Source organism: Phalacrocorax aristotelis, unplaced genomic scaffold, assembly GCF_949628215.1.
Source record: "Phalacrocorax aristotelis unplaced genomic scaffold, bGulAri2.1 scaffold_64, whole genome shotgun sequence".
Classification (NCBI taxonomy): domain Eukaryota; kingdom Metazoa; phylum Chordata; class Aves; order Suliformes; family Phalacrocoracidae; genus Phalacrocorax; species Phalacrocorax aristotelis.
In genome coordinates, this window is record NW_027441142.1 from 463,435 (window position 1) to 476,033 (window position 12,599).

Consider the following 12,599-nt stretch of genomic DNA (forward strand, 5'->3'; position numbering starts at 1 on the left):
CCTTCAGTCTTTCCATAAAGGCTGAAGGGGGCTCCTTTAATTCTTGTCTCGCTTCCTAAATTTTGACCCATTTATTGCTTTTGGCATTGCATGTCTTACTCCAAATAAAATCTCTCTCTGACATCTAGTCAACATTCCCCTGGGTCCTGGCTGATTAGGGTCCCACTCGGGATTTGTAGATGGAAAATTCTTATTAATTGTTCTCTGTAAATTCCTGTTAGCATGTGCTCCCTGCACCTGCCTTCTGGCTGTATTCAATACTATTTTCTTGTCAGTTCCATCAAGTGAAGTATCCAGTATCACAAGTAGAGCAACACTTCAAGTTCTCACCACATTTTCCTCTCTCCAAAAACATTGCCGTAGAATCCTGTGGACGTATCTCACGCTGTTTCTGCCACGCTGGATGATTCCACAGTGTAAAGAACAAATCAACATATGCCACTTCTTCCTATTTGGCTTCCCTTTTTACAAAACAACATTAATTGCAAGATGGTACGATATTGCAATGTCTCACGTTCTGGCCATTTGTGCCCACCTTCCAATTGATACGTTGGCCACCAATGATTGCAATATTCAATTAATGGTTTCCGAGTTAGTAGGTCATCACCCCCGATGTCTTTCCAGTGCTTCAAAATACATCCCAAAGGTGTTCTCTGTGGGATAGGTTTCTTACTCAGAAATGCTCCCATCTCCCAGTCAACTAGTAGTTGTGATTGTGCGCTATCGCAAATAGTAGTCAGAGGGACTCCAACCCCCGTTAGAGGTCTCACTGGAAATCCGCCACTGGGATCTGTAGCGCCCTGCTAGATATCCCTGGAGACTTCAACCCCCTGTTGAAGACCCCCCTACCCTCGGGTCCCGCTCCACAGGCTTTCGCCTAGCAGAGACTTCCCAACCGGGGTACCTCTTGGCCCCAACCCTGCGTGGCTTTTGCCGCGCCTTACGGGCAGGCCCGTGGGACTCAAACCCACTATCCTATCCTATGTGGGAAGCTAACCCCACGTATTATTCTACCTAAGTTTCTTCTTAAAAGAATGCCTTGTTTACTTCAGTCCAAGGGATCTTGCTCAGAATTCTCTGGCCTGGGGATCGGAAGCTCTCCCCGAGAATTCCTTGGGGCTGGCTGCAGGTCCCACGGTCCCGCGGATCCGTCGAGATTCAAAAGCAGGGTCCCATCTGGGGTGCCAAAACTGTTACCGAAAAACGCGGTAAAATCAGAAATATCTATTCAACGCCAATTTAGTATTAAAGAGCAGGCATTCTTTACTCACGGCGCCGGATGCACGGGGGATCGCTCCTCCTGGCGTGCGTACCTCACGCACCTTTCCCGTTCAATTTGTAGATCAAAATTTTACGTATTCATACGTATTCATTATTGTCCTGTCTGCTGATCGGTACAAACTTGCTCGTTCCGTATGTAAATCGCTGCGCAGGCTCGGTGGTGGTCCGTGAGTCGGTGGTCGCGATCTCCCCCTGCCAGAATTGCCTTTTACCTTCTTGGCTGTTAATCTTGGCAGTCTTGGCTAGTTCTCTCAGTCCGCTCCACGAAACCGCGTTTTGTCGTCCTTTTCTGACAGAAGCACGTTGTCTGTTGTTTTGCTGACGTTAACGATCGCCTAGGGACTAAAATGCAGATCAACAGGTGCGCTGATTCGTACGCTCCATGTTCCCGTAATGGAACACCGTCTCTGGTTGGCTGATTTCATCGCTTTGGTTACACCTGTTCCTGTTGTTCAGTTTCTTCTTTTTTGGCTTTGTGTGATTCTCTCTGTGATTCTGTTTTTCTCTGCCTCGCTTTTCCCAGCTCCCCGTCCCTCACTTGGAATGCCCGTTGTCCTTCACCAGCTCACTCTCCCTTGGTTGCCATCCCCGTTTCTGAATTCCTCCTGCTTTGCCACGTAGCCCGTGACTTTTTTCTTAATCTCTCTCTGTCTGCCTCAACGCTCCCCCCGCGCTTTTTCATTCGTCTGCTCTGCTCTGCACCCTGCTACTGTTCTTGCCTTTCTGAGTTCTTCTCTGTCGAGCTCCCTTTCCCTATTTGTGGATTCCTGTTCTTCCTGCAGCCACCGCTGTTCCCTGTGACCTCCGTCTCTCTCTGTCCAGCTCCCTGTCCCTAGGTTTTAATTCCTGCCTCTGCCCGCTGTAGCCCGTCTAGGTTTTTCTCTCGGCCTCTCTCTCTGTCCGGCTCCCTCTCTCTGTGTTCTAATTCCACGTTCTCTGTCACGTAGACCCGTGCTATTTGTTTGTCCTCATCTCTCTCTGTCCAGCTCCTTGCTGCTATGTTTTATTTCTTCCCTCTCTCTCTGTCTTTGTAGCCCATTGCTGTTGTTGTGTTTTTGGTTTTGTTTTTTTTTTTCCACTTGTTTCTTCGTTTGTCTCTGTCTGCCTCCCAGTGCCTGATCTTTAATTCCTCCTTCCCTGTTGGGCCGCTGTTCCTTTTTTCCATTCTACGTTGTGTTCTCTTTGGTCTGCTGTTCTTATTCATCGGTTCCCTCCTCGCTGCCCTGTGGCTTGTCCCCATTTATTGTTGCCTCTCTCTCCCTCTCTCTGGCTTCTTGCCCCTGTTTTTAAAATTCCTCCCTCTCTTCTCTCTTCCCTGTTGGCCGTGTGATCTTCAGCCTTTCTCCACCTCTTTCTGCCCAGCTCTCTGCGTCTATTCATTAATTCTTCCCTCTCTGCCCTGTAGCCTGTAGCTTTTGTCCTTTCTCCATCTTGCTGTCTCTGGCTTCCCCGTGACCCTCTTTTAGAATTGTTTCTCTCTTCTCTCTGTACGCATTGCGATTCCTTTTGCTCTCCATCTCCCTTTGTTTTGGTGTTTTTTTTTGTTGTTTTTCTGGCTCCCTGTCCCTAATTGTTAATTCTCTGCCTTCTCATGCTCTGTACCACGTAGCCCCGTGGTTTGTTTTGTGGTGTTCCCTCCCCGGCCCCTTCCCTCCGTCGTTGGCTGTCTCGGCTCCCTGTCCCCGTGGCTTCATTCTTCCCTTTCTGCCCTGTTCTTGTCGCTTATCTTGTCTGTCTCCATCTCGCTCAGTCCAGCTTCCTGCCCCTGTTCTTCTTTCCTCCCTCGCTGTCGTGCTGCCTGCCCCAGGTTCTTTGTGCGTCTCCAGCCTGCTCCTCTTCCTTCTTTGTTGGTCTGTGTCCTGCTCTTCCCTCTTTCTGCTGCCTCTCTTCCCCTCTCTCTGCTGCTTTTATCTCCACCTCCGTCAGGCTCCCTGTCCTTCTCTGGCCGTCCTGTTCCCTGCCTCGTGCCTTCTCACTACACGCACACACGTCCCCCCCGCCCCGTCCAGCCGGGTGCCGCTCTTCTCTTCTCTCTTCCTACTGTCCCGTGCCCTGCTCCTCACCTTTGGTGGCCTCCCCCTCTGCCCAGCAGCCCGTCGCCCCAGGAGCCAGGCGACGGACGGTCCGTTCCCTGCCAAACCGGGACAAGCGCGTGCCGTGGCTTAGCCCCAGCTGGCTATTCTGCACCAGGGAGCTGCTTGCTCACTCCACCCTCAGTGGGCTGGGGGAGAGAGCTGGAAGGGTAAAAGTGAGAAAAATCATGGGTTGAGATCAAGGCTGTTTAATAGGTAAAGCAAAAGCTGTGCGTGGAAGCAAAGCAAGGAATTAATTCACTCCTCCTTTTCGGCGGGCAGGTGTTGAGCAACCTCTGGGAAAGCAGGGCTCTGTCATGTGTAACGGTTACTTAGGGAGAGAAATGCTGTAGCCCCTGCCCCCTCCCCCCCCCAAGGACTCCCCCTTCTTCCCCCAGCTGCGTGTGCTGAGCATGATGTCAAATGGTATGGAATATCCCTTTGGTCAGTTAGCTGGGAAAGCTTTCGCAGCTGTGTCCTCTCCCAGCCTACCTGCTGGTGGGGCACTGAGAGAACCAGAAGAGGCCCTGACTGTGGAAGCAGTGCTCAGCAAGAACCAAAACATCTCTACATTATTAATGGTGTTTTGAGCATAAATCCAAAACGTATCCCTTCCTAGCTACTGTGGCGAAAATGAGCACTATCGCAGCCAACACCAGCTCCGTGCGGCTGTGGCAACGGCGGCCGAGGTGGCCTTGGGGCAGGGGGGGAGCGTTGGGGACCCTGAGCCACGAATGGCTCCTGGGACTTGTTACGTGCGCGCCTGCACAAACACCTGCCCTCTCGTTTGCCCTCAGGGCTGCGTTTGCGCTGCCTTTGCGTGGGGCAAGGGGCTGTGATGGAGCCCAGGGGAGGAGGTGGTGCACTGTGGGGGTGAGGGGAGGGGGCCCCCCGTTGCTGCTGCGCCTCAGCTGTGGGCGGGGTCTGGATGGAGGAGCCCCAGGTGCGGGCGGTGGGGCTGACGGTGCCGGCTCCTCCCTGGAAAAGGGGTGGTGCCCGGCTCCGGGGGGCCAGTGTGAGCCGAGGGCGGAGCGGAGCGGAGCTGTGGCCGAGCGTCAGCGGGCTGCGACTGTAGCGAGGGAGGAGGTGAGCGGGGGCTGGGTGGTGGAGCGCTGCGTCCCGGGTCAAGCCCCGAGGAGGGCTGCGGCGGGGCAGCGCCGGGTCGGAGCGGGCGGTGGGGAGAGCGAGGCTGTGGTGAGGGCTCGGTGGGGCTTCCGGGTGCATCGGCGGCCGGGACGGTGGCTCGCAGGGTCCTAGAGCGGGGAGGGCGGGCTGGCGGCGTGCCGGGAGCTGTGGTGGTGCGCCTGGAGGCTGGCCGTGCGGCCGTGTTGTGGCGCAGAGCATGCCGGGAGGTGTAGTCCTTGCGGCGCGCGGCTGGCCGGGCGGCCGTGTTGTGGCGCAGAGCATGCCGGGAGGTGTAGTCCTTGCGGCGCGCGGCTGCCGGGCGGCCGTGTCGTGGCGCAGAGCATGCCGGGAGGTGTAGTCCTTGCGGCGCGCGGCTGCCGGGCGGCCGTGTTGTGGCGCAGAGCTTGCTGGGAGGTGTAGTCCTGGCGCAGTGGCTGCCGGCCCTGTCACGTGGTTCGCCGGGGCGTGGCGGGAGGCGCGGTCTTCCGGCGCTCGAGCGCCGGGCGGCCGTGCCGCGTACGGTAGGCGCGGTGTATTTTTGGGGTTGGATTCGTGTTGATTTCTGGGGGCTTGCGGGTGCGGCCGCTCCCCGAGAAGCGGTGAGTTCCCCGGGAGCTGACAGAAGGGAAGAGGGAAAGGAGGAGGACCTTTTCCCCCTGCCCAGGGCGCAGATGATGGCCGCCTCCCCGGCTCGCCGGAGCTCCCGCTCAGCCTCCCCTGGCCCCCCCTTGCCCCGTGCGCCTGCCCCCAGCCCCGGCACCTCCCCTGAAGCGTGCTGCGTAGCCCTTGGCCGCCCCCAGGCCCTGTCGTGAAGGCAGCGAGCCGGCCCTCAAGCGCACTGGATTCCCCCTCGGCGCAGGGGCCCTTAGCAGTAGCGCGGGGAAGGGGCGCTGTGTCCGGAAGCCCCTGCGCAAGGAGAGGCTTTGGTCAGGGTCGATCGACGGTAATGACGGTCGCTGTTTCTTCTTTCCCTCTCCCAGAGACCGTGCTGAGGACGTGGTTGTCTGTCCTTCCCCCGGGGACGCCGTCGACTGCGGCCGTCTCAGGCTTGCGTGGCTTCTCTCTGCCCGGCTTTGCCATCCTCGCGGCGCCGGGGCGAAAAGGGACACACAGAGCCCTTCCCGGCTGTGGAGAGGAGCTGCCTCGGCTGAAGCTGGAGACGCCAACGAAAGGTAAAGCAGAAGAAACTGAAGGCGCTCTGGCTGCCAGCTGCCTTCCTGCTGCAGGCAAGAGAGAGCCTGTCCCTGCAGGTGAGGGAGGAAGGATCCCCCTTCATAGTCCGCAGCGGGCCAGGCCACCAACGTGCACCGCAGGGTCCGTACGCGGTAACCCGGAGTTGGGTACGGGCGTGTAGGGCACGAGCGAGCTAGGCTACGTGCCGAGGAAGCCTCATCTCGTAAGAGCGGTAAGACACCCACGTATCCTCTTTAGGTGGAGGTCGGCCTAGAGTCTGGAGCTGCAGAAGAGGTAGGGAGGAGAGGAGGGGAAAGAAGCATGTGAACGGCTAAATTGTGCCAGCAGCGCTGAGAGCGAGAGTCGCGGTGAGTCCTGGGCCAGTGGGGCCCCGTTGCCTCTCTTGTGCGTCCTGGGCCCTCCCTGTCTCTCCCCTGGCCCCCTCTCTTTCCTTACCTGCTGTAAAAATTTTTTGTTTTGTTTTGGGCCCCCCCCGCACCTTCTTTCTCCGTCTCGCTCTGAGTGGCTCCCTGCCTCCCCGTCTTTTCAGTCCTCCCTCTCTCTGTCCTGTAGCCTGTGGCTACTTGTTCTTTCTCCGCCTCTCTCTGCCTGGCTCTGGCTCCGTTTTTATTTTTTTACTCCTCCTGCTCTGTCCTGTAGCCTGTCGGTATTTTTGTCTTTCTCTGGCTCTCTCGGTCTGACTCCCTGCGTTACCGAAAAACGCGGTAAAATCGGAAACAACTCCTCAACGCCAATTTAGTATTAAAGAGCAGGCGTTGTTTATTCACGGCGCCAGACGCACGGGGGATCGCTCCTCCTGGCGTGCGTACCTCACGCACCTTTCCCGTTCAATTTGTAGATCAAAATTTTAGGTATTCATACACATTCATTATTGTCCTGTCTACTGATTGTCCTTTTACCTTCTTGGCTGTTAATCTTGGCAGTCTTGGCTAGTTCTCTCAGTCCGCTCCACGAAACCGCGTTTTGTCGTCCTTTTCTGACAGAAGCACGTTGTCTGTTGTTCTGCTGACGTTAACGATCGCCTAGTGACTAAAATGCAGATCGACAGACACACCGATTCGTACGCTCCATGTTCCCGTAATGGAACACCGTCTCTGGTTGGCTGATTTCATCGCTTTGGTTACACCTGTTCCTGTTGTTCAGTTTCTTCTTTTTTGGCTTTGTGTGATTCTCTCTGTGATTCTGTTTTTCTCTGCCTCGCTTTTCCCAGCTCCCCGTCCCTCACTTGGAATGCCCGTTGTCCTTCACCAGCTCACTCTCCCTTGGTTGCCATCCCCGTTTCTGAATTCCTCCTGCTTTGCCACGTAGCCCGTGACTTTTTTCTTAATCTCTCTCTGTCTGCCTCAACGCTCCCCCCGCGCTTTTTCATTCGTCTGCTCTGCTCTGCACCCTGCTACTGTTCTTGCCTTTCTGAGTTCTTCTCTGTCGAGCTCCCTTTCCCTATTTGTGGATTCCTGTTCTTCCTGCAGCCACCGCTGTTCCCTGTGACCTCCGTCTCTCTCTGTCCAGCTCCCTGTCCCTAGGTTTTAATTCCTGCCTCTGCCCGCTGTAGCCCGTCTAGGTTTTTCTCTCGGCCTCTCTCTCTGTCCGGCTCCCTCTCTCTGTGTTCTAATTCCACGTTCTCTGTCACGTAGACCCGTGCTATTTGTTTGTCCTCATCTCTCTCTGTCCAGCTCCTTGCTGCTATGTTTTATTTCTTCCCTCTCTCTCTGTCTTTGTAGCCCATTGCTGTTGTTGTGTTTTTGGTTTTGTTTTTTTTTTTCCACTTGTTTCTTCGTTTGTCTCTGTCTGCCTCCCAGTGCCTGATCTTTAATTCCTCCTTCCCTGTTGGGCCGCTGTTCCTTTTTTCCATTCTACGTTGTGTTCTCTTTGGTCTGCTGTTCTTATTCATCGGTTCCCTCCTCGCTGCCCTGTGGCTTGTCCCCATTTATTGTTGCCTCTCTCTCCCTCTCTCTGGCTTCTTGCCCCTGTTTTTAAAATTCCTCCCTCTCTTCTCTCTTCCCTGTTGGCCGTGTGATCTTCAGCCTTTCTCCACCTCTTTCTGCCCAGCTCTCTGCGTCTATTCATTAATTCTTCCCTCTCTGCCCTGTAGCCTGTAGCTTTTGTCCTTTCTCCATCTTGCTGTCTCTGGCTTCCCCGTGACCCTCTTTTAGAATTGTTTCTCTCTTCTCTCTGTACGCATTGCGATTCCTTTTGCTCTCCATCTCCCTTTGTTTTGGTGTTTTTTTTTGTTGTTTTTCTGGCTCCCTGTCCCTAATTGTTAATTCTCTGCCTTCTCATGCTCTGTACCACGTAGCCCCGTGGTTTGTTTTGTGGTGTTCCCTCCCCGGCCCCTTCCCTCCGTCGTTGGCTGTCTCGGCTCCCTGTCCCCGTGGCTTCATTCTTCCCTTTCTGCCCTGTTCTTGTCGCTTATCTTGTCTGTCTCCATCTCGCTCGGTCCAGCTTCCTGCCCCTGTTCTTCTTTCCTCCCTCGCTGTCGTGCTGCCTGCCCCAGGTTCTTTGTGCGTCTCCAGCCTGCTCCTCTTCCTTCTTTGTTGGTCTGTGTCCTGCTCTTCCCTCTTTCTGCTGCCTCTCTTCCCCTCTCTCTGCTGCTTTTATCTCCACCTCCGTCAGGCTCCCTGTCCTTCTCTGGCCGTCCTGTTCCCTGCCTCGTGCCTTCTCACTACACGCACACACGTCCCCCCCGCCCCGTCCAGCCGGATGCCGCTCTTCTCTTCTCTCTTCCTACTGTCCCGTGCCCTGCTCCTCACCTTTGGTGGCCTCCCCCTCTGCCCAGCAGCCCGTCGCCCCAGGAGCCAGGCGACGGACAGTCCGTTCCCTGCCAAACCGGGACAAGCGCGTGCCGTGGCTTAGCCCCAGCTGGCTATTCTGCACCAGGGAGCTGCTTGCTCACTCCACCCTCAGTGGGCTGGGGGAGAGAGCTGGAAGGGTAAAAGTGAGAAAAATCATGGGTTGAGATCAAGGCTGTTTAATAGGTAAAGCAAAAGCTGTGCGTGGAAGCAAAGCAAGGAATTAATTCACTCCTCCTTTTCGGCGGGCAGGTGTTGAGCAACCTCTGGGAAAGCAGGGCTCTGTCATGTGTAACGGTTACTTAGGGAGAGAAATGCTGTAGCCCCTGCCCCCTCCCCCCCCCAAGGACTCCCCCTTCTTCCCCCAGCTGCGTGTGCTGAGCATGATGTCAAATGGTATGGAATATCCCTTTGGTCAGTTAGCTGGGAAAGCTTTCGCAGCTGTGTCCTCTCCCAGCCTACCTGCTGGTGGGGCACTGAGAGAACCAGAAGAGGCCCTGACTGTGGAAGCAGTGCTCAGCAAGAACCAAAACATCTCTACATTATTAATGGTGTTTTGAGCATAAATCCAAAACGTATCCCTTCCTAGCTACTGTGGCGAAAATGAGCACTATCGCAGCCAACACCAGCTCCGCGCGGCTGTGGCAACGGCGGCCGAGGTGGCCTTGGGGCAGGGGGGGAGCGTTGGGGACCCTGAGCCACGAATGGCTCCTGGGACTTGTTACGAATGGCTCCTGGGACTTGTTACGTGCGTGCCTGCACAAACACCTGCCCTCTCGTTTGCCCTCAGGGCTGCGTTTGCGCTGCCTTTGCGTGGGGCAAGGGGCTGTGATGGAGCCCAGGGGAGGAGGTGGTGCACTGTGGGGGTGAGGGGAGGGGGCCCCCCGTTGCTGCTGCGCCTCAGCTGTGGGCGGGGTCTGGATGGAGGAGCCCCAGGTGCGGGCGGTGGGGCTGACGGTGCCGGCTCCTCCCTGGAAAAGGGGTGGTGCCCGGCTCCGGGGGGCCAGTGTGAGCCGAGGGCGGAGCGGAGCGGAGCTGTGGCCGAGCGTCAGCGGGCTGCGACTGTAGCGAGGGAGGAGGTGAGCGGGGGCTGGGTGGTGGAGCGCTGCGTCCCGGGTCAAGCCCCGAGGAGGGCTGCGGCGGGGCAGCGCCGGGTCGGAGCGGGCGGTGGGGAGAGCGAGGCTGTGGTGAGGGCTCGGTGGGGCTTCCGGGTGCATCGGCGGCCGGGACGGTGGCTCGCAGGGTCCTAGAGCGGGGAGGGCGGGCTGGCGGCGTGCCGGGAGCTGTGGTGGTGCGCCTGGAGGCTGGCCGTGCGGCCGTGTTGTGCCGCAGAGCATGCCGGGAGGTGTAGTCCTTGCGGCGCGCGGCTGCCGGGCGGCCGTGTTGTGTCGCAGAGCATGCCGGGAGGTGTAGTCCTTGCGGCGCGCGGCTGCCGGGCGGCCGTGTTGTGGCGCAGAGCATGCCGGGAGCTGTAGTCCTGGCGCAGTGGCTGCCGGCCCTGTCACGTGGTTCGCAGGGGCGTGGCGGGAGGCGCGGTCTTCCGGCGCTGGGGTGCCGGGCGGCCGTGCCGCGTACGGTAGGCGCGGTGTATTTTTGGGGTTGGATTCGTGTTGATTTCTGGGGGCTTGCGGGTGCGGCCGCTCCCCGAGAAGCGGTGAGTTCCCCGGGAGCTGACAGAAGGGAAGAGGGAAAGGAGGAGGACCTTTTCCCCCTGCCCAGGGCGCAGATGATGGCCGCCTCCCCGGCTCGCCGGAGCTCCCGCTCAGCCTCCCCTGGCCCCCCCTTGCCCCGTGCGCCTGCCCCCAGCCCCGGCACCTCCCCTGAAGCGTGCTGCGTAGCCCTTGGCCGCCCCCAGGCCCTGTCGTGAAGGCAGCGAGCCGGCCCTCAAGCGCACTGGATTCCCCCTCGGCGCAGGGGCCCTTAGCAGTAGCGCGGGGAAGGGGCGGTGTGTCCGGAAGCCCCTGCGCAAGGAGAGGCTTTGGTCAGGGTCGATCGACGGTAATGACGGTCGCTGTTTCTTCTTTCCCTCTCCCAGAGACCGTGCTGAGGACGTGGTTGTCTGTCCTTCCCCCGGGGACGCCGTCGACTGCGGCCGTCTCAGGCTTGCGTGGCTTCTCTCTGCCCGGCTTTGCCATCCTCGCAGCGCCGGGGCGAAAAGGGACACACAGAGCCCTTCCCGGCTGTGGAGAGGAGCTGCCTCGGCTGAAGCTGGAGACGCCAACGAAAGGTAAAGCAGAAGAAACTGAAGGCGCTCTGGCTGCCAGCTGCCTTCCTGCTGCAGGCAAGAGAGAGCCTGTCCCTGCAGGTGAGGGAGGAAGGATCCCCCTTCATAGTCCGCAGCGGGCCAGGCCACCAACGTGCACCGCAGGGTCCGTACGCGGTAACCCGGAGTTGGGTACGGGCGTGTAGGGCACGAGCGAGCTAGGCTACGTGCCGAGGAAGCCTCATCTCGTAAGAGCGGTAAGACACCCACGTATCCTCTTTAGGTGGAGGTCGGCCTAGAGTCTGGAGCTGCAGAAGAGGTAGGGAGGAGAGGAGGGGAAAGAAGCATGTGAACGGCTAAATTGTGCCAGCAGCGCTGAGAGCGAGAGTCGCGGTGAGTCCTGGGCCAGTGGGGCCCCGTTGCCTCTCTTGTGCGTCCTGGGCCCTCCCTGTCTCTCCCCTGGCCCCCTCTCTTTCCTTACCTGCTGTAAAAATTTTTTGTTTTGTTTTGGGCCCCCCCCGCACCTTCTTTCTCCGTCTCGCTCTGAGTGGCTCCCTGCCTCCCCGTCTTTTCAGTCCTCCCTCTCTCTGTCCTGTAGCCTGTGGCTACTTGTTCTTTCTCCGCCTCTCTCTGCCTGGCTCTGGCTCCGTTTTTATTTTTTTACTCCTCCTGCTCTGTCCTGTAGCCTGTCGGTATTTTTGTCTTTCTCTGGCTCTCTCGGTCTGACTCCCTGTGTTACCGAAAAACGCGGTAAAATCGGAAACAACTCCTCAACGCCAATTTAGTATTAAAGAGCAGGCGTTGTTTATTCACGGCGCCAGACGCACGGGGGATCGCTCCTCCTGGCGTGCGTACCTCACGCACCTTTCCCGTTCAATTTGTAGATCAAAATTTTAGGTATTCATACACATTCATTATTGTCCTGTCTACTGATTGTCCTTTTACCTTCTTGGCTGTTAATCTTGGCAGTCTTGGCTAGTTCTCTCAGTCCGCTCCACGAAACCGCGTTTTGTCGTCCTTTTCTGACAGAAGCACGTTGTCTGTTGTTCTGCTGACGTTAACGATCGCCTAGTGACTAAAATGCAGATCGACAGACACACCGATTCGTACGCTCCATGTTCCCGTAATGGAACACCGTCTCTGGTTGGCTGATTTCATCGCTTTGGTTACACCTGTTCCTGTTGTTCAGTTTCTTCTTTTTTGGCTTTGTGTGATTCTCTCTGTGATTCTGTTTTTCTCTGCCTCGCTTTTCCCAGCTCCCCGTCCCTCACTTGGAATGCCCGTTGTCCTTCACCAGCTCACTCTCCCTTGGTTGCCATCCCCGTTTCTGAATTCCTCCTGCTTTGCCACGTAGCCCGTGACTTTTTTCTTAATCTCTCTCTGTCTGCCTCAACGCTCCCCCCGCGCTTTTTCATTCGTCTGCTCTGCTCTGCACCCTGCTACTGTTCTTGCCTTTCTGAGTTCTTCTCTGTCGAGCTCCCTTTCCCTATTTGTGGATTCCTGTTCTTCCTGCAGCCACCGCTGTTCCCTGTGACCTCCGTCTCTCTCTGTCCAGCTCCCTGTCCCTAGGTTTTAATCCCTGCCTCTGCCCGCTGTAGCCCGTCTAGGTTTTTCTCTCGGCCTCTCTCTCTGTCCGGCTCCCTCTCTCTGTGTTCTAATTCCACGTTCTCTGTCACGTAGACCCGTGCTATTTGTTTGTCCTCATCTCTCTCTGTCCAGCTCCTTGCTGCTATGTTTTATTTCTTCCCTCTCTGTCTGTCTTTGTAGCCCGTTGCCGTTGTTTTTTTTTTTTTCCCACTTGTTTCTTCATGTGTCTCTGTCTGCCTCCCAGTGCCTGATCTTTAATTCCTCCTTCCCTGTAGGCCGCTGTTCCTTTTTTCCATTCTACATTGTGTTCTCTTTGGTCTGCTGTTCTTATTCATCGGTTCCCTCCTC

The 12,599-nt window shown here is 57.0% G+C and overlaps 1 long non-coding RNA gene across 1 annotated transcript in view; it reads left to right on the plus strand.

The window, feature by feature from the left end:
- The window catches only part of LOC142050945 (uncharacterized), a 40,259-nt gene that overhangs the window by 11,998 nt on the left and 15,662 nt on the right, over nt 1-12,599 (plus strand). The window contains exons 6-7 of the long non-coding RNA XR_012658221.1: nt 10,497-10,688; nt 10,948-11,057. This is a non-coding gene — a long non-coding RNA (uncharacterized LOC142050945). The remainder of the gene's footprint in view (nt 1-10,496; nt 10,689-10,947; nt 11,058-12,599) is intronic.